Source organism: Prionailurus bengalensis, chromosome A3, assembly GCF_016509475.1.
Source record: "Prionailurus bengalensis isolate Pbe53 chromosome A3, Fcat_Pben_1.1_paternal_pri, whole genome shotgun sequence".
NCBI classification, from domain to species: domain Eukaryota; kingdom Metazoa; phylum Chordata; class Mammalia; order Carnivora; family Felidae; genus Prionailurus; species Prionailurus bengalensis.
Genome location: NC_057354.1, coordinates 26,755,699 through 26,778,394, shown reverse-complemented (window position 1 = coordinate 26,778,394; position 22,696 = coordinate 26,755,699). Strand labels below are relative to the sequence as shown.

The 22,696-nt window shown below is 46.8% G+C and overlaps 1 protein-coding gene across 1 annotated transcript in view; it reads left to right on the top strand.

Annotated features, from left to right (window-relative positions):
- The first annotated feature begins 17,491 nt into the window (after nt 1–17,491).
- HCK (HCK proto-oncogene, Src family tyrosine kinase) overlaps nt 17,492–22,696 on the top strand; it is a 42,983-nt gene continuing 37,778 nt past the window's right edge. The window contains exon 1 of the mRNA XM_043602616.1: nt 17,492–17,764. The gene's annotated coding sequence lies outside the window, so the exon portion shown is untranslated. The remainder of the gene's footprint in view (nt 17,765–22,696) is intronic.

The window sequence follows — 22,696 nt, the reverse complement described above, 5'->3', positions numbered from 1 at the left end:
AAATTTGGCTGCTTAACAGACTAAGCCACCCAGGTGCCCCTAATTATCACCAATTTTAAAGTAATATTATTATTAGGGCTTCAGGTCCAGGGTTCCAGGATTTATACTCAGTTTGTAGCAAATGATGTTTTCTTTTGCTTTATTCCCCCCTCTATCCACCCATTCCCCACCCTCCTTCCCCTCCCCACCGTGGGCACCAACTCTATGTGTTGATCTACGTCCTGGACGTAAAATACACATACGTCCTAGACGTAAAATACACAATGCATCGTGTGTGTATTTACACCACATGAATGGTATTGTGTAAAGATCTCAATCTGATGCTTTCTTTTTTCACTCCATCATATGATCATTTCTAAGTTCCATCCATGTTTCTGTGGGAAAATCTAGCCTATTGTATCATATTGCTGCAAAGCATTCCAAGCTGAGCATCCATGGCGTTATTTATTCACCCCTGTCCCCCTGTGATGGATGCCCAGGTGGCTTCCAATTCCCTCTCACCACAAACAACACTGTGATGAACATCTGTGTACATGACCCTATAAGCCTGTGTGAAAACTTCTTTGGACCCTATACCCAAGATGGAATCCTAAATCACAGGGCACATATTTTTTACATGTCACTAAATTCTACTAGTAGCGTGTGAAAGATGCTTGTCTCCCCACATTTTCAATTTTGCCTATAGTTTGGGTGTGAGGTCATCTCAGTGTTTGAATTTCTCTGATGATATGAGACTCAGAATCTTCTGTGCTTGCCAGACATTTGGGCTTCCCCTTCAGTGAATTGCCTGTTCCTGTCTCGTGCCCATTATGAATTGGGTTTCCTGTCTTTTTCTTGTCGATTTGCAGGAGTAGCCTGTAAATTTTAGATATTAATCTCTTGCTGGATATTGATGTTCTCAGTATCTTCACCTAATCCACTGCTCATCCGCTGGGTTTGTCTGTGGCAGTGGCTTTCAACTCTACCGTGCACCAGAATCTCCTGTTCAGCTTGCTAAAACACAGATCACTGAGCCCCACCCCAGAGTCTCTGACTCCCTAGAGTAGGGGTGGGACCTGAGGTTCTGCATTTCTAACAAGTACTCAGGTGATGCTGATGGTCCAGGGAGTACACTTTGCGAACCACTGGCCTATGGTGACTTCCTTTGAACAAATTTGTTCCACTGAACAAATCCATAATTTTGATGTTTTCAAATTTGTTTACCTTCATTTTATGAATGAGGGAACTGGAACGTAAGGAGGTGAAGTGAATGACCCAAGGTCACACAGTAAGCTGGGATTCGGACCCATATCTGGCCAACCCCAGCGCGCATGCTCCTAGCCACTTTGCTATCCTGTCCGGCAGCTTTTGGGATGTAGTGACCACAGGCTGAGGCATTTATCCTGAGACTATAGGGAACTTTAATAAGTTCCTGAGTGAAGCAGACGTAGAGGGAGAAGCACAGTGACAGGGCTGCCGAGAGTCCTGGAACATTCTTGCCTCATAGCTCCAGGGATGGAGCAATTTCCCTCACACCCCAAGGAAGTCCCCACCCACCCCGGAACTACCCTCTTACCAAAGCCATGTAATGCCTTGGTTTCTGAGGTCCAAAGGGCCCTGACTGGGGCAGTCTAGGCTCTGAGCCTGCGGACTCTGGCCACACTTCCTCCTGTAGCATTCAGAGACCCTGCCAGGATCACTTCCCAATATGGTTTCATTCTTGGCACTGCAAGAGGGGAAATACCCCTGGGCATGAGATAGCTGCTTCCCAAAGACCTCTAGGGGTGGGGTAAGGATGGAATTTCTGTACCAGCTCGGTCTCCTGGGCACAGTTTTGACCCATGGACAAGTGGTAAAGTTAGTGAAATCATCTCCAGCTGCCCCTTACAGTGTGGCTCCTTTTATTTAGGGCCCTGCAACTTAACTTCTCTCCCTCCCAGCTTCCAACAGATGACTCCTAGCGGCGCTCCTTGACTGTGTGCTGGGAAAGAGGCCTCTGGCCGCTGTCATTTGATCACCAGATGTTTAGAGAGCATACACTCTGTAGCAGGCATTGTGCTAGACAAGAGGGAGATATAGAACAATCCCTGCCCACTGGGGGGGGGGTGCTCTCAGCTTGATGGGAGTCCCCAAATCACTACAGCATAAAGTTCTCAACTGTCAAATCAAAGAGTGCGAAACTATCTCTTCCTAGGGAAGACAGGAAAGGCTTTGCAGAGGGGGTGACTTACGAGCAAGACTTTGAAGGAGGAGCAAGATTTTTGGCAGGTGGAATAAGGTAGACAGGAGAGCCCCACCCCCCCCTCCCCGGCAGGGCCATCATGAGCAAAGGGCAGGGAGCACGAAGGAACATGGCACACTTCAAGGACTGGTAACCAGTTAGCTCTACTGCAGTGGTTAGGCACTGGTGGCCCCGGGGGTCAGACCAAGTGACTTTTGAATCCCAATTCTATCATTTGCTAGTTGGGGGGCCTTGGATAAGCTCCTACATGTCTCTGGGTCTTTGGTTCCCTCGCCTACAAAATGAGGCTAATAATAGCATCACCCTCAGAGATCTTGTAGATTGCTGAAGACTTCAGGATAATCCACGTAAACGTACATACCGCAAGTGCTCAATAAATACGACCATTTTTATTGCTGGAGGAACATGGGGTGTCAGGGGTGGGGAGCAGGACTTAAAGGAGAGGAAAGCAGAGGAGTGGGCAGATTGAGAAGGCTTTTGAAGTGCAGGCAATGGAGAGTGACCTAAAGGGATTGCATTTTACTGAAGTGAGTCTAGCTGCTTGGAGAGGAGGGTTGACTGGAGGTCCAAGGAGAGTCTGGGCCTGGGAGCGGGGCAGGACCTGAGGAGAAAGGCAGAGACCTGACTCAGATAGGGCGAGGAGAAAGAAAAGGAGAAGGCGTGTTCAGGGAGGGGCAGGGTTGAGAGGGCTCCCTCCCTGTTCAGAAACAGCTGCCTTTCACATCCTTTGAATGGATTCATTCATCCGTTATTTAGCACTTGAACCCTGGCCTCGTGGGGCTTACACTCTAGAAAGTTTATGTTCCTATTAAATAATGTTACTTGGAGCCCGCAGGTGCAGTATCCACCTGTTTAGGCTTAAACTATCAGAAATTGGCAGTCCTATTGGCGTGCCCTCCATTTCTGACTTGTCTATGTCAGGCATTTCAGATGAAGGGCAAAGGGTCTTAGAGTCAGGCCAGCCTGTCCTGCCCACTTCCTGTGATGGTGAGTTCCCTGTCTCCTGTGACAGCCCTTTCCATCCAGTGCAAGAGCTAACAACTGCCTCCTTGCCCACTCACCTCCTATTCCCCACCCCCAGGTCCCAGCATCACCTTTTCGAGCCCTACATGACACAGCTGCTCCCTTGGACCCCGGGCAAGCTCTGCAGTGATGCACAGAAAATGACACAACCTGCAGAAACTTCTCGTTTATCTGACTCAAAGCAACTTGTTCCAAAAAAACCCCAAAAACTTCAAAACCTGGGTTTTGAAGCTTATCATGTAGACAAAGGGATAGGGCCTCTGATGTGCAGAGGATATTCAAATAGATAATAAACACCCATAGCCCAGTAGCAACTTGTACAGTTCACAGAAAAGAAAATACAGGGGTTACTGGGTGGCTCAGTTTGTTAAACATCCAACTTCGGCTCAGGTCATGATCTCACAGTTAGTGAGTTCGAGCCCCACGTCGGGCTGTGTGCTGACAGCTCAGAGCCTGGAGCCTGCTTTGGATTCTGTGTCCCTCTCTCTCTCTCTCTCTCTCTCTCTCTCTCTGCTCCCCCCTCCCCCACTCGTGCTCACTCTCTTTCTCTCTCCCTCTATCTCAAAAATAAATAAGCATAAAAAATTTTTAATGAAAATACAAATAACTCTGATATGTGGTAAGTTTCAAACTCACCCATAATAAGAGAAACACAAATTAATACTACATTGAGAAAACATTTTTAAAGTGCTGGGTTGGCTAAGCTTGGAGAGTTTGGTAACGTACATGCGGTTGCAGGTGCAAGGAAACAGTCACATATGGCAGGTGGAAGGGTACGTTGGTATAAACCCTATTTAACAATATTTTAAATGCACAGACCCCTTGATGCAACAATTCCACTGCCAAGAATTTCTCCTACAAGTATACTCACACAAGTGGAGAAGATGGATGTGCAAGGAAAATCATTGAGATTAGAAATAAACAGGGGTTGCCTGGGTGGCTCAGTCAGTTAAGCGTCCGACTCTTGGTTTCAGCTCAGGTCATGATCTCATGGTTTGTGAGGCAAACGTGGGCCCCACGTGGGGCTCTGCACTGACAGTGTAGTGCCTGCTTGGAATTCTCTCTCTCCCTCTCTCTCTGCCCCTCCTCTGCTCTCTCTCTCTCTCTCTCTCAAAAATACATAAATAAACTTAAAAAAAGAAAGAAAGAACTGTTCAGGGATAGGAGACTGGTTAAATAAACTGTGGCTCACGCAGACAATAGAATGCCATACAGCCATTCATAAAAATGAAGAAGCTGTCTATGAACTGATATGAAATTATCTCTCAGATAAAGTAAGTGAGGGGGAAAAGGCAGGGTGTAGAGCAATGCACTTTGAATAGTGCTGTCTTTTTGCGTAAAGAGGGTGGGAAATGTCTTTGTGTATATGCATGGAATAGTTCTGGAAGAATATACAAAACAGTTCTAGTTGCTGCCTCTGAGCTGGAAGAGTGTGTAGCTATATAACAAGGAGAGAAGGAAACTTTGTTTCATGATGTGTCTTAAATGTTGTACCATGAATGTGAATTATAGAAAAGCTTTAAAAAAAAAAACACTATTGTGATATTTATCATACTCTGTAACACCATCTGTTTCCATGTCTATCTGATCTCCATCCTCTACCCCATCTTGTGAGGGGAAGAGGGATAGCTGGTTCTGACTCATTCCTGCACTCCCTGGAGCCCAGCGTAGCACCCAGCACAAAGCAAGTGCTCAGAAAATTTGAATACACATTCACAATGACTACCTTGTCCAAGGAGACCCTGGTTAGTCTAGCCTCCTAGTATCTCTGCTCTCGTGCAGACCATTCCCACACTGAACAGGGATGACCCGGAGAACTAATGTGATGCTTCACCCTGCTCTCCGGGATCCCTCGCTCTGGGGGAAGCCAGCCACTGTGTCATGAGTACTCAGGCAAGCCTTATGGAGAGATTCACTTGGTGAGGAACTGCCACCTCCTGCCACGAGTCGTGTGAGTGAGGCATCTTGGAAATGGATCCTCAGCCCCAGTCAATCTTTTGGATGATTCCAGACCTGACCTTGATGGCAGGCTGGTGAAAAACCCTAAGCCAAACCACTGAGCTAAGCTGCCTCCAAATTCCTGACCCCCCCCCCTCAAATTGTGTGTGATAATTACTGTTTCTAATGTTTTAAGCTGCTAAATGTACGCAGCAATATACACCCAATGCAATCAATAAATCTTTATTAAGCCTTTACTGAGTTTCAGCTCCGGGGCAGGGGGATTGCAAGAGAAAAAGGCATGACTTCAGGGGAGCAGGCCATGTGCACGTTCATTCCTTCAGCTAACATTTACTTTTTTAAAGATTTTATCTTTAAGTAATCTCTGCACCCAACGTGGGGCTCGAACTCACATTCCCGAGGTCAAGAGTTGCACGCTCCACCCACTGAGCCAGCCAGGGGTCCTTCTGCTAACATTTATTGAGCACTTACTATATACCTGGCCCTGTGCTGAACGCTGACACAAAATGTTGGCAATTAAAATACCCTCTAGGACAAAAGGGAACTTTCTAGAGTGATAGAAATGTATATCTTATCAGGTTGAAGTTACGTTGGTGTACGTGCATTTATAAAAACTCAGCAAATGAACACTTAATCTTATGCACTTTGTTGTATGTAAATTTTACACGAAAAATACTGTAAACAAACGTTGAATTCCAGTTAATAAAATGTGAGCCGAAAAGTGAAAGTAGTCAGAGAAAGACAAATCATATGACTTTGCTCATATGAGGAATTTAAGATACAAAACAGATGAACATAAGGGAAGGGAAGCAAAAAGAATATAAAAACAGGGAGGGGGACAAAACATAAGAGACCCTTAAATACAGAGAACAGAGGGCTGCTGGAGGGGTTGTGGGAGGGGGGATGGGCTAAACCGGTAAGGGGCACTAAGGAATCTACTCCTGAAATCATTGTTGCCTTGTATGCTAACTTGGATGTAAATTTAAAAATAAAAACAATTTTTTTAATTAAAAAAATGAAAATGTGACCTGAAGTAATTTACTTTGAAATACATTTTATTTATTAAAAAAATTTTTTTTAAACATTTATTTATTTTTGAGACAGAGAGAGACAGAACATGAACGGGGGAGGGTCAGAGAGAGAGGGAGACACAGGATCTGAAACAGGCTCCAGGCTCTGAGCTGTCAGCACAGAGCCTGGCGCGGGGCTTGAACTCACGAACCGCAAGATCATGACCAGAGCCGAAGTCAGACGCTTAACCAACTGAGCCACCCAGGCACCCCTGAAATACATTTTAAAAAGGGGAGTGGACATGGGGCGCCTGGGTGGCTCAGTCAGTTGAGCGTCCGACTTCAGCTCAGGTCATGATCTCACAGTTTGTGGGTTTGAGCCCCGCGTCAGGCTCTGTACTGACAGCTCAGAGTCTGGAGCCTGCTTCAGATTCTGTGTCTCCCTCCTCTCTCTCTGCCCCTAACCCACTCACATTCTGTCTCTGTCTCTGTCTCTCTCAAAAATAAATAAACATTTAAAAAAATTTTTAAAAAAAAGGGGGGGAGAGTGGACAGATGGCTAGATGGACAGACATGTGAAGAAGCCAGGAGAATATTAATGGCGGAATGTAAAGTGGTAAGTCCTGTAGGGGTTTTGTTGCAAAAGTCTTTCAATTTTGCTACATGCCTGGCAATTTTCATTAACAAAATGTTTGGGGAAAAGACCTTCAATAACCATATATGTCAGTCCTCTCATTAATTATTAGTGTTTCAATTACACAAAATAAAAACAAATACAGTCTGGTTTAAAAATGGAAAAAAAAAAAAACAACTGAGAAAAAGTCATCCTCTCTTTCCCCCTGATTCCAACTTTCCTTTCTTCTTCAGCGACAACGTCTGTTGTTGCCGGCTGTGTAGTTTCCAGACCTTTCTCTTAGCATCTCCATACATATATGGGTAAATACAAAACCGTGTTCTTTTTTTTTTTTTTTTTTTTTTGATGAGTGTGTTTTCATCCTATCCTGCCAATGTGTCTTGGGGATCTCTCCACCTCAATTCATGCAATGGCCTCAGTTTTAAATTGCTGAGTAGAGGACGTGCCGTGTTCAAGACGCGAAGCTCGGGCACGAGGTATTGCTCAAGAGCAGACGGTAAATCTGAATTGCTGGGACACGAACCCATTCTCTTGGTTTCTGGGGCGTGGCTGCACCCTCCAGGAGCCCGGCCAAGGCTGAGGGGGCAGGGCAGGTCTTTTTTTTTTTTTTTTAATTGTTTATTATCTTTGAGAGAGAGAGAGACAGAGAGACAGAGAGCAAGCAGGAAAGGGGCAGAGAGAGAGGGAGACACAGAATCAGAAGCAGGCTCCAGGCTCTGAGCTGTCAGCACAGAGCCCGACGCGGGGCTCGAACTCACGGACTGCGAGATCATGACCTGAGCCGTAGTCGGCCACCCAACCCAACCGACTGAGCCACCCAGGCGCCCCTGGGCAGGCCTTTTATGTCGGGGAATGCTGGGGGGGCGGCAGGCCTAGGGGACCTGCCTGGGTTTGCGTACGCGCAGGGGCCCAGGAGGAAGTCAGATAAGCGCTTCCTCTTTTCTTGCCCTCCGGGGACCCTGGGGGAAGGCAGGGGGTTGTGAAACCGAGCTGTCCCCCAATCCCCCTGGGGGGGGGGGGGGAACCCGTCAGCTGGAGGAGGCCACGCAGCTGGGGGCAGAAAAACAACTTCACGGGCTCCCCTCAGCACCCCCATTCCCGCGCCACCCCCCTGGGCACAGGTCAGCTGACGTTAGGATGGTACCTGCTGCAGGGATCCAAGGCACTCATGGTGTCCGCGGTCACCACAGGAGAAAGCCCCAGCTCCTTATCAGCGTCTGCTGCCATTTCCAGCCTAATTTTCCACCTGTCTACGACCGAGGGCTTCAGGCACCAACAATACGGTTCATCACTCAGGCCAGGCTGTTCCTCCCTCCAGCCTTTGCCAGGCTGTCTCTTCTGTCTGAAATACCCATTGCCATGATCTTCTGTTAGCAACCTTGAAAGGTCAACCTATCACCTCCTTCAAGAAGTCCTCCTTGATGCAGCCCAGGCTGGACCAGTGTCCCTCCAACTTTTGGTCTTAACAATATCATGGGCCTCACTCTCTCCCACAGCATTTTCCGCTCTGCATCTAAGTTATTGGTTTAAGTTTTTCTCTCCCTAATCGGACTGGATGTTGCTTGAAGGCCAAGACTATCTTGTCCATCTTTTTGTGCTTCCAGCCCCTGGCAGAGACGTACATAATAAGTCCTTAATAAACATTAACAAAATTGATCAAAGTACGAAGGGTTTGGATCTCAGTGCTATCGTTCACTGGCTGTTTGCAAACCTCGAGCTTCAGTTTCTTCATCTGTAAAATGGGCACACGAATAGTACCTGCATGGAACTTGCAAATAAGCAGAAGAGACAGATGATAAACAGATTAACTTATTATAAATAAGTATTACAGTGCCTGGTGGTGACAAGTTCTCTGGAGAAAAATAAGGCAGGGTGAGAGGAGAAGATGGAGAGTGGAGGAACGCTTAAGAAGGGGTGTCAAGGACCTGCTGGGGGCTGTTGTTGAGTTTCTTAAGGGCTAGTCTTCTCAGATTTTCATCTGCCTGTCTTGGGAAATGAGCGCAGCACTGACCTGCCTGGGAGGGTATTGCTTGAAATGAGCATTGGCTACTTTGCAAATTAAAGGGGAAATATCTGAGTCCTGAAATAATGATTGTGGCTCTCTTCCCCACCCCCCCCCATCCTGTTTTGAATATGGAACAATCAACAGTGGTCCCAAAGAATTCGAAATATGAAATGCAAATGACCCCTAGAAATAGGAAAATATATTTTTGGAAGAGTCAAATGACTCACTGTAAAGTGAAGCCCATGTTGTTCCCTAGCTCCTGCCCTCCCTCCAGGACTGAACTCTGGGGTGTGTCCTCTGGTCCCAATTTGTCTCTCTATTCCTCAGTTTCCAGGGCACACTTACTGAGTTTGTGTACAGATTGCAAGCACCGGCTTTGGAGGTACACCTGAGGGTCCCAGACTTGGGAATCCCAAGCTCTCCCATTTGCTGGCTGTGTGACCTTGGACAGGTGTCTATACCTCTCTGAGCCACCCCCTTATAATCATTCCTATCTCAAAGAGATTAAATGAGATGATATAAGTGAGGGCATAATAATGAGAGCTTTTGAGGCAAGTTTTAATGACCTGGTGAAGTAAGTACTCTTATCATTCCACTTTGCAGATGAGAAAACAAAGTCACGGCTGGTTAAAGGCAGTCAGTCCAGCCTTTGCTTCCATCTTTCCTCCATCCTCGACCCCACTGTCAAGTACATACCAAACTTTTCTTGACTTTTTCATCCTCTGGAAATCCTACCCAGCCTCAATTGTATCTTGTCCGTGAAATCTCTGATTTTTAAATTGACTTAATTTTTGAGTAGTTACTGTAGTCAAGTGATGCAGAATTAAAGAGTACAGAGGGTCTACCAGGACCTGTAGGTCTCCTTCCCTGTTCTGTCACCCGGCTACACAATTTCCCTCCCTGGAAGAAACCATGGGGACTGTGTTTAGGTGCGCCCTTCCCGACTCAGCCCGACATGTGCTGGTCAATTCCCATGTATGTTTGCTCTCTTGTTCGACACAAATGGTAAAATACAAGAGCTGTTGTGCACTTTGCTCCCTGCCCAATCCACTTATCCACTTATCCCCTAGTAGTACCTAAGGAGTTTCTTCATTCTTTAAAAAAAATAAATGTTTTTATCGAATTATGACTCACATAGCATACATTCATCCATTTTAAATGTACAATTCAGTGGTTTTTTGGTATATTCTGAGTTGTGCAACCATGACTGCAATCAATTCGAGGACATTTTCATTAGCCAACTCCCCCTCAAAAAAACATACCCATTAGCAGTCACTCCTTATTTTAGTCTAACCCCCAGCCCTAGGCAACCACTAGTCTTCTTTCTGTTTCTGTAGATTTGACTCTCCTGGACATTTCATATAAATGGAATCATACAATATGTGGTCTTTTGTGACTGGCTTCTTTCATTTAACATAACATTTTCAAAGTTCTTTTGTGTTGCAGCATATATCAGTACTGCATACCTCTTTATTGCCAATTGCCAACTCATATTCCATTGTATGGACATACCCCATTTTATGTATCCGTTGAGGGACATCGAAGTTGTTTCCACTTTTTGCTATGATGGATAATGCTGCTATGAAATTTTCATTTACAAGTTTTTTGTGTAGACATATATTTTCAGTTCTCTTGGGTAGATACCTAGGCATGAGATATCGGGGTCATACGGTAACTCTATGTTTAACCCTTTGAGGAACCTCCACACTGTTTCCCAAAGGCACTGGACCATTTTACATTCACATCAAAAATATATTTGGGTTATAATTTCTTCTTACTCTCATCAACACTTGTGATTGTCTTCTTGATTATGGCCGTTCTAATGGATGTAAAGTGACATCTCATTGTGGCTTTAATTTGTATTACCCTAACGACTAATGATAAGGGGCATCTGTTCATGTGCTCATTAGCTATTTGTATAACTTCTTTGGAGAAATGTCTACTCAAATCTGTTGCCCACTTTTCAATTATGTTGTCTTTTTATTGTTGAGTTGTGTTACTTATGTATTTGGAATACCAGTCCTTTACCGGATCTGTGATGTGCAAGTATTTGCTCCCATTCTGTGGGGTGTCTTTTCATTTTCTTTTTTTTTTTTTTAATTTTTTTTTTCAACGTTTATTTATTTTTGGGACAGAGAGAGACAGAGCATGAACGGGGGAGGGGCAGAGAGAGAGGGAGACACAGAATCGGAAACAGGCTCCAGGCTCTGAGCCATCAGCCCAGAGCCCGACGCGGGGCTCGAACTCACGGACCGCGAGATCGTGACCTGGCTGAAGTCGGACGCTTAACCGACTGCGCCACCCAGGCGCCCCTACATTTTCTTATTATCTCATTTGCTACACATGTTTTTAGTTTTGATGAAGTCCAGTTTATTTTTGTTGTTGTTATTTGTGTCACATGAAGAAGGCTTTGCTTAACTCAAGGTCATGAAGGTTTACTGCTAAGAATTTTATAGTTTTACCTTATATCTTTAGGTCTATGATCCATTTGACTTATTTTTGTGGATGGTGTGAGATAGGGATCCAACTTCATTATTTTGCACGGGGATATCTAGCTGTGCCAGCACAATTTATTGAAAAGACTCGTCTTTTCCCCATTGAATTGTCTTGGCACCTGTGTTGAAAATCAGTTGGCCATAATGTAAGGGTTTACTTCCGGACTCTCGGTTCTGTTCCACTGATAGGTATTTCTACCACACTGTCTTGATTATTGCAACTTTGTAGTAACTTTTGAAATTAGAAATTGTGAGTCCTCCAACTCTGGTTTACTTTTTCAAGATTGGTTGGCTGTTCTGGATTCCTTGCATTTCCATACAAATTCTAGGATGAGCGTGTCTATTTTTTTAATAGATGAGAATTATGTTGATCAATTTGAAGACTATCCTCACCTTAACAATATGAAATCTTCCAAACTATGAAAGAATGTCTTTTCCATGAGATATCTTTCCCACCCCATGAGATGCCTTTGTTGAGGTCTTCTTCAGTTTCTTTCGAGGGTATTTTTTTTTTTTTTTTTTTTTTTTTTAGGTTTTGAAGTACCTTGCACTGCTTTTGTTAAAATTATTCCCAAGCATTGTATTCTTTTTGGTGAAATTGTAAATGAAATTGTTTTCTTAATCTTATTTTCAGATTGATCATTGCTACTCTATAGAAATAGAGTTAGTTTTTTAATTAAGTTATTTTTGAGAGAGAGAGAGAGAGAGAGGCAGAGAGAGAGGGAAACAGAGGATCTGAAGCGGGCTTCACGTGGACAGCAGGGAGCCCGATACAGGGCTCAAACTCATGAACCACAAGATCCTAACCTGAGATCAGACGCTTAACTGACTCAGACACCCAGGCGCCCCGAAATACAATTAGCTTTTATACATCCCTATTCTTTTCGACAATAGCTTGGTACTTCATTATTGTCTTATCATTTATTTTCCCAGTCCCCAAATGATGGATATCTAGGTTCTTTCCAGTCCTTCCCTAGGACTATTCCTTTTCTAGGTTATTGACTAGTCCTTTTCGAGGTTATTTCCAGTAGAAGTGGCACTGTAATAACTTTCCTTGTACATACCCATGAAGTCTCAGGTATTCTGATCTTTTCTCTCTCTGAGTTTTTATGATTGTCAGTTGCCACCAGCTTGTCCCAAGCTCACTGTCATATTATCCTTGGATGACTGCCTCAGCCTGCTCACTGGGTTCCCTGCTTTCCTCGTGCCCCTCCAATCCATTCTTCACCCAGCAGACAGAAAGATCCTATTAAAATACAAGCCAGTGTGGCTTACTCCTCTGCTCAAAACCCTCCAGTGCCTCTCATCTTGTGTCAATTAAAGTTTCATATCAACACCGAGACTTCACGGCCTCACAATCTGGCTTCGTTACCTTTCCAACGTCATCTCCATCACTCTCTTCCCTATACCCACTCTGATCCAGCTATGTGGGCCTGCTTTATTTCTTAAACACACCAAGTGTGGATGCACCTCTGGACCTTTGCCATTATTGTTCCTTCTGCTTGGAACACACTTCCCCTAGATTGTCACATGACTCGCTCTCCCAACCCAGTGAGTCTCTGCATGTTCTCTCCTCCTGAGGTCTTTCCGACCACTCTGTCTCAAGTCACATCCCACCCTCTTTCCCTGATTTATTTTTCTTGGAATTCTTATCACCCCTGCGTGTAAGATGTTGATTGATTTTCACAACGACTCGCTGAGATAAATACTATTGTTATTTCCACTCGACAGGTGAGGAAACTGAGGCTCAGAGGGGTGATTTGATTCGTTCAAGATCACTCAGTTGGTACATGGTAGTGACAGGGTTTGAACTATAGACTGACTCCAAAGATGCAGCATTTAACATCACTTCTTGGGGTCTGCTACATTCCCCGTGGCAATGAATGAATAGGCAAAATGTTTGCCATCCCGAGTGCTGGTAAAGATGTGTTTCCGGATAAAATTTGTGATTGTACAAATGTTTTTTTAATGGTAATATGAGTAGATAAGAAATACTTTTTTTAATTAAAAAAGAGTGACAATACCAAATTGGCAAGGATGTGGAAAAACTGGAAATCATACGTTGCTGGTTTGAATGCAAAATGATATGCACACTTTGAAAACTGATTTAGCAGTGTATCATCAGGTTAAAACTTACACGTACTATATGACCCAGCAATTCCAGTCCTAAGTATTTACTGAAGAGAAATGAAAACATGTGCAGACAAAGTCTTGTACCTGAATGTTCGTGCAGCTTTATTCATGTAACCAGAATCTGAAAACAGCCCAAATGCCCATCACAAATAAATGGATAAACAAATAGTGATACATTTATACTATGGAATACTACTCAGCAGTGAAAAGGAACAAAATACTGCAACATGTAACAACATGGGAAATCTCAAAAGCAATCCGTAAGTAAAAGAAGACAGACAAGGGATGCCTGGGTGGCTCAGTTGGTTAACTGTCAGACTTTGGCTCAGGTTATGATCTCACAGTTCATGGGTTCGATGCCATGTTGGGCTCTGTGCTGAGTCAGTTTGGACCCTATTTTAGATTCTGTGTCTCCCTCTCTTCCTGCCCCTCCCCTGCTCACGTTCAGTCTCTCTCTCTCAAAAATTAATAAATGTTAAAAAAAAAATAAAAAAGAAGACAGATATAAAAGAATCATACTGTATGATTGTGTTTATAGAAAATTCTAGAAAAGACAAAGCTAATCTAGAATGACAAAGAGCCAAACAGTGGTTCCCTAAGGCAATGGGTGGGAGACATGGACTCCAATAGGCATAAGGGAACTCTCTGGAGTGATAGAAATGTTCTGTATCTTTTTTTTTTTTAATTTTTTTTCAACGTTTTTTATTTCTTTTTGGGACAGAGAGAGACAGAGCATGAACGGGGGAGGGGCAGAGAGAGGGAGACACAGAATCAGAAACAGGCTCCAGGCTCTGAGCCATCAGCCCAGAGCCCGACGCGGGGCTCGAACTCACAGACCGCGAGATCGTGACCTGGCTGAAGTCGGACGCTTAACCGACTGCGCCACCCAGGCGCCCTTTTTTTTTTTTTTTTTAAAGTAGGCTTTACATCCAGCGTGAAGCCCAGAGCGGGGCTGAACTCACAACCCCAAGATCAAGACCTGAGCTGAGATCAAGAGTTGGATACCCAACGAACTGAGCCACCCAGGCACCCCAAAATGTTCTCGATCTTGATTAGGGTGGTGGTTACACAGATGTATACCTTTGCCCAAACTCATCAAGTTGAATGTTTTAATGGTGCATTTTATTTATAAAACTATGCCACAGTAAAGTTTATAGGAGCTTTGGAAACACATACAAGGATTTTTATTGCAGAAGTACTTCAATAGCAAAAAAAAAAAGGGGGGGGCGGGGAGGCAGAATTGGCTATTAAGAGGAGAATGTTTCAGCTATCTGTGGTCCTTTACCATCAGAATAACAAATTTGTGGAAGGTGTAGCTGATGCTAATGATGACACTCCCAAGTCCCCAGAACACGTATCTTTCTTCCTGGAGGCTCCCTGTGGTGGCTGGAGCACACATGGGGCAGGCCAGAAGTGCTGGAGGATTAATACCTCTTGGGAGCATCCCTCAACCAATGTCTGCCAGGAGTTGGTATAGAAATGCCCAGGCTCCCTCATCACCTAGGCAGGATAACTCTGAAGTGAAAATAGTACACCGTCTCCAGAGTTCCTGCTCCAGCAGGAGTGAGCTCCAAGAGCCCACAGTTGTAACTTGCTTAACAATGCTCTCTTTCAAAAGAAAAACAAACAAACAAAAAAACCCAACTTTATCCTGAGAGAGAGCATGAGCAGGAGCAGGGGAGGGGCAGAGAGAGAGGGAGAGAATCCCAAGCAGGCTGCGCTGTCAGCATGGAGCCCCATGTGGGGCTGAGTCTCATGAAGCATGACATCACGACCCAAGCCGAAATCAAGAGTCAGATGCTTAGGGTGCCTGGGGGGCTTAGTCAGTTGAGCATCTGACTTCAGCTCAGGCCATGAACTCATGGTTCCTGAGTTTGAGCCCTGAATCGGGCTCACTGCTGTCAGTGCAGAGCCCACTTCGTATCCTGTCTCTGCCCCCCTTTCTGCCCCTCCCCCCCCAAAATAAACATTAAAAATTTTAAGAAAAAGAAGAGTTAGACGCTTAATCGACTAAGCCACCCAGGCACCCCAACAATGCTCTCTTAGTTGGCTTTCTTCCCTCTCCTGTCTCATCCACCTACTCCCTACCAGTGTTTTCTGCATCTCCCAAACAACCTACTTTCACTCGAATCTGTGTCTAAGGTCTGCTTCTGGGAAACTCAAATTAAGACTAATGGATGATACCAAGAGTCCGTCAAGATGTGGGGAAATGTTGGAAGAATGTTGGCAGCAGCCCTTCTGCAAGCATCCATCATTCTTGGCAAAGAAAGTCTTTACAAAATTCTTACAAGTCCATAGGAGGCATGGTAGTTGGGTACAATGTAGGTGTCCATGACTAGGGGAATGGGTAAATAAACTGGAGGATGTAGACAATGTGGGCTACTAAATATTAGTAACAGTGATGTTGGGGGGGGCACAAAACTGAGTCTCATTCAAGTACATTAAACACAGAATTAAATGTATTTTTAAAACTCACACATATGTATTTAAGCACATATACCAAACACGTAAGAGCAGGGTCATTATCTTCTAACTCATGGTTCTACCGCCCCATTCCCCCCACCCCACCCCACCCCCCACACACATTTGGTCATGTTTGGAGACAATTTTGGTTGTCACAACTGGGGAAGGAGGTTAATCTAGTGAGTGCAGCCCAGGAATGCTGTTTATCATCCTACCATTCCCAGGACAGCTTCCCACAGCAAAGAGTCATGCAGCACCAACCCACCCCCAAAGAATTATGCAGCCCAAATGTCAGAAGTACTGAATTTGAGAAGCCCTGTGTAGCCCAGCACAGCATTGCTGAATGAATGAATGAATGAATGAGTGAGTGAATGAAGAGATGGTAGTGGTGGGAACACAGAAACGCACCAGGATTCTGACACATCTCGGAAGTGTGCGTGGCAAAATTTAGTGTGACAATATCTCTCTTTTTCCAGGAACAGGTGTGCTCTGCCCTTGCCGGGGTCCTGAGCACAATCGTGTGGGGCCTCCAGCTGCCCTCCAAGCCCGGCATCCCGCCCCCTAATTTTCGAAGTCCTCTGAGCTGCCGGAAGCCGGCCAAGAATGAGCCAGGGCGGTGCCTGCGGGTGAGAAAATTTGCATGAGGTTTGAATAGCGCAGGGCTCGCGGAGCGGAAACCGCGGACCACAGAAGTACCAGGAAGGCTTGGGACACGGCCTGGGGGAGGGGTCTGGGCTGGACAGAGTGGATCGGAATGGTAGGGAAAACCGATCAGAATGCTTGGGGCGGGAAGAAGGGGATTAGAATCCTGTGAGAGCGAGGGGGATAGGGGTTAGGATTCTTCTGGACCCAGTTGGAATCCTTTGATGAGAGATTAAAATCTTTGGAGGGTCGGATTGGAATCTTTGGATGGATCGGATTGGAATCCTGGGGCGGGGTGGATTAAAATCCTTTGTCAACAAGATTGGGGTTACCCAGGAGCGGGATTAGAATCCCTGGGGTTAGGGTTATAAATCTGGAGGGCTGGGTCAGAATTGTTTGAAGAGAAGGGTTGGGATCCTTTAGTTAGCTGGATTAGAATCTTTGGGGACAGGATTAGAAACCTCTGGTGGGCGAGATTACAAATTATTCAAATGTGAAATTCAAAATCCTTTGGGGCAGAATTGGGATTTTGGGAGGAAGAGAGGGTGTTGCGGTTCTTGAAGACAGGTTAGGATTCCTGGGGTGGGGTTAAATCCCTTGGGGACCGCGTTAGGTTTGGGGAGGGGGGGATTACAATGCATTGGGGGAGGTGTTGGAGGGGGTGGGGTTAGAATCTTTGTGGGACTGGTTAAAGTTCTTACGGGCGGGTTTACTATCCTTTAGGCAGCGGTTTAGGATCCTTAGGGGCAGGTTTAGGAACCTCGGATGGGCGACGGGATTAGGATGCTGGGAGGTGGGGCCTGGGATTAGAGTCCCTGCGGCGCGGTTGGAGTCTTCAGGGGCGGGGCTAGGATATTTGGGGGCGGGGCTAGCATCGCTCAGGGCGCGGCTAAGGAGCCCAGATGACCTGTGGGTGCCACGGCGTTGCTGGTCCCTGCCCGGGCGCACCGCCGGGGCCTAGAGGCGAGCGGGAGAGGACGCGGGCGGTTCTGCGCCAGGGGAGCCGGAGAAGCCCCGCGGCGCCCGCCGAGGCCCCTCAGGGCGTCATCCTTGCCTCTCGAAAGTCAGCCCGTCTCCCTTAGGGAACGGGCGCCCCGGGACGCCGGGGGCTGCTGAGCTGGGGGGGGGCTCGAGCTGCGAGGATCCGGGCTGCCCGCAGGACGAGGAGCGGGAGCCCAGGTGAGTGCGGCGGACGGGGGAAGCGGGGCAGCCTGAGGGTGAGCGCGGCCTGAGGGTCTTCGGCTGTTGCGGAGGGAGGGGGGTGGGGGGCTGGGGCTGCACAGGGCGGGCTGGGGTGCGCAGCGGGAAGGTGCCGTCGGGGAAGCGGCGGACGGGCCGTGGGATGAGGGGCCCACGGAGCGGGGAGTGGGGCAGATGAGGGGCGGGATTACCCTGCGAACCTGGAAAAGCTCGCGGGGAGGGGAGCGCTGGCCACCGAGTGACTTTGTTCCAGCCTCCACTTTTCGGGGCCGTCCAGGTTCCCCTTCTGCAAAAGACAAGAAAAACGAGAAGGAAGGGATGGGGCTTCGCGGAGCCCGGGAGGGGAAGGCCCTTACGGTTCCTGGTGGGGGTGGGTGACGAGTCACGGCAGGTTGGCAGCTGGGTTGGCGACCTTCGTGGGGAAGGGGCCAGCTGGCTGTAGGCGTGACGTGCGAACCACACCCGGGCGGAGCTGCAGCTGGGCCGGCTGTGCTCCCTCCTCCTCCCGCGCTGGGCCCTGATCCCCGGCAGGTCTAGGTCGAACGTTTTCCTCCTTGTGACACCTTGGGCAAGTCGCTCTCTTTCTCCCAATTCCAGTTTCCTCATCTGTTAGGCGGGGCTGTTGTTATTTTCCCAAGGCCACAGGGAGCTGGAGTATGTGAAGTCATGTTTAGTGTGGTGTAAGGGGAAGGGGGTTTCCGGGAGCAAGCTGCCTGTTGACCTTGAGCAAGGGATTTTGCCTTCCTGTGCCTCCGTTTTTACACCTGTCGGCTAGGGATAATAATGATAATGGCTCCCTCATCAGGGTTGTTTTGAAGGTTAGATTAAGTTAAGCTCTTAGGACACCACCTGACAGGTATGCATGCTTAATACACGTTAACTGTTGTCATAGCTACATTATGGTCTAGCCCAGTGCCTCGCAAACTTCAGCACTACCCCGGAACCACCTGGAAGGTTTGTTAAAACACAGGTTTCTGGGGGCGCCTGGGTGGCGCAGTCGGTTAAGCGTCCGACTTCAGCCAGGTCACGATCTCGCGGTCCGTGAGTTCGAGCCCCGCGTCGGGCTCTGGGCTGGTGGCTCAGAGCCTGGAGCCTGTTTCCGATTCTGTGTCTCCCTCCCTCTCTGCCCCTCCCTCTCTGCCCCTCCCCCGTTCATGCTCTGTCTCTCTCTGTCCCAAAAATAAATAAACGTTGAAAAAAAAATAAAAATAAAAATAAAAAAAAATAAAACACAGGTTTCTGGGTCCTGATCCCAGGGTTTCTGATTCAGTAGGTCTGGCCTGGGAGTCTGAGAATTTACATTCTGGAGTAATGCTGCTGGTGGTCCAGGGACCACACTTTGAAAGCCACCACATTAGCCTTCGGCCAGGACAGAGAAAGGCCTCAATAGATATTGCTTCCTTTACCCATGGCTTTCTCTTCACTATCCTTTTTTTGTTTTGTTTTGTTTTCCTTAGGAGGGGAGGAGGGAAGGTTAAAATAAAGAAAAGTGAAGAAGACCCTATACCAAATATCCCAGGAACCCCACCACCCAGAATTAACAAATGTTAGCATTTTGTCATGTTTTTGCTTCTGATTTTCAAAAAATGAAATTATTAAAAGTAATGATAAAACGGAAGCCTTTCCGCCTTGTATCCCTCTCAGTCCTGTTTTCTCCCTTCCCAGAGGCAACCATTGCCATGAACTATAATCCTTCCCGGTCTGTGCTTTCATGAATGTATTGCATAGAGATGGATGCACAAATTATACATAGAATTGTTTTCTGTGTATTGAAGATCTCCAAAAATGCTATCTAGCTGTGATTCCTCTACAATATCCTTTGTCCCTGCCTTCTCATCATTAAGGTGTCAGGGTCTAGCCAGGATGAGAAACAGAGGGAGGCCTAGTTCATTCCTTCTTTTTTTTTTTTTTAATGTTTTTATTGATTTTTGAGACAGAGGGAGACAGCATGAGCAGGGGAGGGGCAGAGAGAGAGGGAGACACAGAATCGGAAGCAGGCTCCAGGCTCTGAACTGTCAGCACAGAGCCCGATGCGGGGCTTGAACTCACAGACCGTGAGATCGTGACCTGAACCGAAGTGGACACTCAACCAATTGAGCCACCCAGGCGCCCCCTAGTTCATTCCTTCTAAGTGGAGTGTCCCAGCAGGTGACTGACCTCCCTACCTTAGTACCCGTTCCCCTGCTGCTAAACATTCAGGTGTGGAACAGGTGTTTACTACAACAAACCATTCTGCTGGGACCATCCTGGATGGATGGCTTTGGAGGTGTGGGGTGCAGGTGTTTCTTGGGGAATATGGAGAGAGGGGCCACAAGTCCTCTTGTGTATGAGGGGGACTAAAGCCGGGAAGGGTCACCTGAGGAGTCTGGGTCTGCTGACCTCCAAGGGCCGCTCGCTGTTCCATGTCTCCTGTTCTCCAGCAGGAGGGCAAAGCTCTTAATCTGCCTGACACTTGGTACAAACTCAAACCATGGAATCACGGCTCCTTTATTTTTTTTATTTATTTTTTATTTTTTTATTTTTTAACGTTTTTTATTTACTTTTGAGACAGGGAGAGACAGAGCATGAACAGGGGAGGGTCAGAGAGAGGGAGACACAGAATCTGAAGCAGGTTCCTGGCTCTGAGCTGTCAGCCCAGAGCCCGACGCGGGGCTCGAACTCACGGACCGCGAGATCATGACCTGAGCCGAAGTCGGCCGCCTAACCGACTGAGCCACCCAGGCGCCCCATCACGGCTCCTTTAAAAAAAAAAAAAAAAGTTTTTGGATAACAAATAGTTTGTTTTTGCGTAGTCTTCTTTTCTGTGCCCTTTTTATTTAACATAATCAGTAAACTGCTGCATATACAATTTTCATCCTAGTGATTTGCTTCGCACTACATTGTAAACATTTTCCTAGGTCATTAAGACAGCCTTGGATTTTTTAAATTGTCATTTTATTTTTCTCAGTTTACTTATTTATTTATTTGTTTAAGTCATCTCTACACCCAACATGGGGCTTGAACTCATGACCCCGAGGTCAAGAGCCGCATGCTCCTTCGGCCAGGCCCTCCAAAATATCCTTGGATTTTTAATGGCCGCATATCATTCTGCTGTTTGGAGGCACTATAATCTGTTTAACCGTCCTAGGAGAGCACTGTTAGGTAGTTTGCCATTATTTATTTATTTATTTATTTTTTTCAACGTTTATCCATCTTTGGGACAGAGAGAGACAGAGCATGAACGGGGGAGGGGCAGAGAGAGAGGGAGACACAGAATCGGAAACAGGCTCCAGGCTCCGAGCCATCAGCCCAGAGCCTGACGCCGGGCTCGAACTCACGGACCGCAAGATCGTGACCTGGCTGAAGTCGGACGCCCAACCAACTGCGCCACCCAGGCGCCCCGTTAGTTTGCCATTTTTAAAAAATGTTTACTTATTTTTGAGAGACAGAGAGAGCATGAGCGGGGGAGGGGTGGGGAGAGAGGGAGACACAGAATCCGAAGCAGGCTCCAGGCTCCAAGCAAGGGGTCTGCACAGAGCCCAACACGGGGCTCAAACCCACAAACCCACGGACCATGAGATCATGACCTGAGCTGAAGTGGGATGCTTAACCGACAGAGCCACCCAGGCGCCTCTGCCATTTTTTTAACTGTTCATTTCTTTTCAAGAGAGAGTGAGCAAGTGGGTGAGGGGCAGAGAGAGAGAGAGAGACAGACAGAAGATCTGATGAGGGCTCCATGTTGACAGCAGAAAGCCCTGATGTGGGGCTCAAGCCCACCAACCATAAAATCATGACCTGAGCTGAAATTGGACACGTAACCCACTGAGCCACCCAGGCACCCTGTAGTTTGTAATTTTTGACTTTTGAGTCGAAATTCACATAGCATTACAAAATTAACCATTTGAAAACTAACATTTGAGTGGCATTTAGTCCATTCACCGTGTTGTGCAACTGCCACCTCTGTATGTCCCCAAGTATCATCATCTCCCCAAAAGGAAGCCCTGTACCCATTAAAGCAGTCATGCCCATTCTTCTTTCTGCCCCACCCCCCACCCCCCGGCTCTTGGCCACCACCAGCCTGCTTTTTGTATTTTTGGATTAATTTATTCTGGCATCTTCCACCTAAGATAATAATGTTTTCAAGGTTCACCCAACTTGTGGCATGTATTCGTATTTCGGTTCTCTTTATTTTATTTATTTATTTTTTTTAAATTTTTTTTCAACGTTTTTTATTCATCTTTGGGACAGAGAGAGACAGAGCATGAACGGGGGAGGGGCAGAGAGAGAGGGAGACACAGAATCGGAAACAGGCTCCAGGCTCCGAGCCATCAGCCCAGAGCCCGACGCGGGGCTCGAACTCCCGGACCGCGAGATCGTGACCTGGCTGAAGTCGGACGCTTAACCGACTGCGCCACCCAGGCGCCCCTTCGGTTCTCTTTATAGCTGAATAATATTTCATTGTATGTGTATGCCGCGATTTGCTTATCCCTTCATCTGTAGATGGAAATTTGGGTTGTCTCAGCCTTTTGGCTGTCGTGAATATTCACCTAGTGTATTTGTTTGAGCTCCTGTTTTCGATTTCTTGGGTATATACCTAGGAGTGGAATGGCTGTGTCCTGTGGTAATTCCATGTTTAACATTTTGAGGAATTGCCAGATTGTTTTCCACCGCTTTCCACTCCCGTCAGCCATGTAGAAGGGTTCCAATTTCCCCACATCCTTGCCAACACTTGCTATTTTCCTTTTTAAAACATTACGGTTGGGGCGCCTGGGTGGCTCAGTCGGTTGGGCGTCCGACTTCAGCTCAGGTCACGATCTCGCGGTCCGTGAGTTCGAGCCCCGCGTCGGGCTCTGGGCTGACGGCTCGGAGCCTGGAGCCTGTTTCAGATTCTGTGTCTCCCTCTCTCTGCCCCTCCCCCATTCATGCTCTGTT